This window comes from Elephantulus edwardii, unplaced genomic scaffold (genome assembly GCF_000299155.1).
Source record: "Elephantulus edwardii isolate Elephantulus edwardi_28Jun2011 unplaced genomic scaffold, EleEdw1.0 scaffold00098, whole genome shotgun sequence".
In the NCBI taxonomy this organism is placed as follows: domain Eukaryota; kingdom Metazoa; phylum Chordata; class Mammalia; order Macroscelidea; family Macroscelididae; genus Elephantulus; species Elephantulus edwardii.
The window spans coordinates 10,656,294-10,658,774 of NW_006399848.1; the positions used below are offsets into that span (position 1 = coordinate 10,656,294).

The following is a 2,481-nucleotide window of genomic DNA, read 5'->3' on the forward strand; positions in this document are numbered from 1 at the left end:
CTCTAGAATGACATTGTTGCTTCTTAGTACTCTCTTAAACTTCCTGACAGCAGATTTTCCCAATGCAATATGTCTTTTGATTTCCTGACTGCTGGTGCCAAGAGTGTTGATTGTGGAGCCAAGCAAGCTGTAACTGCAAACAACCTCAATCTCTTTTCCATCTATCATGATGCTGCCAATTGGCCCAGTGGTGAGAATCTTTGTCTTCTTGATGTTGTGCTTCAATCTTTATTGAAAACTGTCCTTGACCTTGTGCAGCAAGCGCTTCAGGTTCTCCCCAGTTTCAGCAAGCAAGGTTTTCCATCTGCATAAGGTAGGTTTTTGATGAATCTTTCTTCAATCCTGATGTCACATTCCTAGTCACAAAGCCCACCTTCCAGAATGATCTGTTCTGCATATAGATTGAAAAGGTATGAAGACCAGACTCATCCTTGAAACCCTCCCTGCCTGCTTTTGAACCCCATGTTAACTTTTATAAATAATCTAAGTATCATTTCAAGTGTACACGGGGGAGGGGTGTTTGTAAGTAAGGTACAAATAATATGTCTTAGAGAGCAGGAATGCCACTTTGAAATTTAAAGAGTTCTTGACTCAAGAAATGATATTTTTCTATAAATGGGCAAGTTGGATGACGTATAAAGAAGACTGAAGATTTGATGTTTTGGATTTCCTGCTGTAGAAATTCTTCACTTGTTTTACTGCCACTCTTCTCATCTTCAATAGAATAGTTTCCCGAATTCTGACTGGTTTGGGAGTTGTAATTTTTTTTCATCATTATCAGTTTGATGAGTTTCTTCTACTGTATTAAGAGTATTCCTATGTTCAACTATGACACATCTTTCAATTTTTTCTTCAGATGTAGAAAGGAGCAGATTCTTCCGTGACTGCTCCAAAAAATACTGGTTTGGTTTTCTCGCACACAGTATCACTAAAATGACTGCTTTCATTCGATTGTTCATCCTTGTTAAGTGTTCTAGCTTTGATGCAATATATAGTCAATGGTTCCAAATTAGGAATAAGAACATCGGTTTTCTTCTGTAGGATTTTAACCTTGGCATTTGACGTGTTTTTCCAGAATGTAATTTCATAAGTTACTGGATAATAATGGTTTACAGACTTGCTCCCAGTCTCTTTCAGAGCACCAGTACAAACATACAGTGAATTATTAATGGCTTTCATACTAATGGATGGAGAAGTACAGTATTTTGCATTTTGGTGTCAAAGTTTTTTTCTCTTCAAATCAAAGAGATGTGTTATTTCCATTAGATGCTTGTCCATGCAGAAAGTATATTCCGTTTTGGGGGAAAAAATATGGAAAGACACACAGGGTAGTTGTGACATTTTTCACAGCAATATATTTGTTCTCATTTATCCGGATGAGTCCCAAGAGTATTTTTTTTTAAATAACCAAGGAACCACTGGCCTTGAAAGGTGAAATTTTCATGTATGTAATTCCATTTAAGAACATAAATCTGATTTTTTTACTTCAACTTCAATATTTCCCAGTGAAGGTAGTTTATTTTCCACTGTGGTATTTATACAATACACTGAACTATAGATACCAACTTTTTTCCTGCAAACGCAGACTTGCCCTAACTTTTAAACAATATGTAGTCTCTGGTAAGAGTTTGTAATTTTTTTTCCTCTGGGGTAAACATGTTCAGTTCTTTCGTCTAAACTGGAAGAGTTTTTCCAGATAGCTAAGCTGTATGTAAAGCTTGTTCTTTCCTGATTCCACATGAGGCTACCTTCTGTACCAGGACGAGAGATGGTGATTATTATTGCCTTGTCTTCCGCTTCTAAATGTACACTTGGAAGACCAATTTGAGCAGGGAGAGAAGTTTTGTTTCCTTTTTTTGTTCTAACACGTAACTTAACGTCTTCAAAAATATCTAGGTAGACTGCAGAAAAGTTGCATTTGGTATCAGTAATATACTGACAATCAGGCCACTTTAACCCATTCTCCAATTCAGACATTTGGCAATCTGTTGAAAAATAATCTTACTGAAAAACTCGAGTTCTGCTTCAGAATCAAGTTGTCATCTCTGATGCTGACCCCTACATTTTGAGGAGATTTTAGAATTTCTTCACCTGTGACTGTGGGTGACATTTAGGATGCCCCGGTGACGAGAACCAGGGTCTTGAGGCCCAGGAGGGTGAAACAGTGTGGGGACCACCTACTACCAGCATCGGGGTTCACATCCTCTGGTTCACTTGCCACCCGCAGATTCAATTCTTGTAAAATAAATCGTGCGCTAGTATGCTTATGTGTAGAATATTAATAAAGTGTACACTTACTTGGGAAAGAGGGATTGTCTGTTTTTAATTACACACTTCAGTACTGTTTGAACGTCTTTTTTCTGTAAGACATGTATATTGCATCATTTGTGTAGTCATAAATGTAGCTAAGAAGTCTATGTTTTTAAGCAAAGGAACCTATTCCTTACTGACCCCCTAGGTACTAAACCTCAAGATTCCAAA

At 37.4% G+C, this 2,481-nt stretch overlaps 1 pseudogene; it reads right to left on the bottom strand.

Moving 5' to 3' along the window:
• Positions 1-852: 852 nt before the first annotated feature.
• LOC102871636 lies at positions 853-2,110 on the bottom strand (annotated as a pseudogene).
• Between the last annotated feature and the right edge of the window lie 371 nt (positions 2,111-2,481).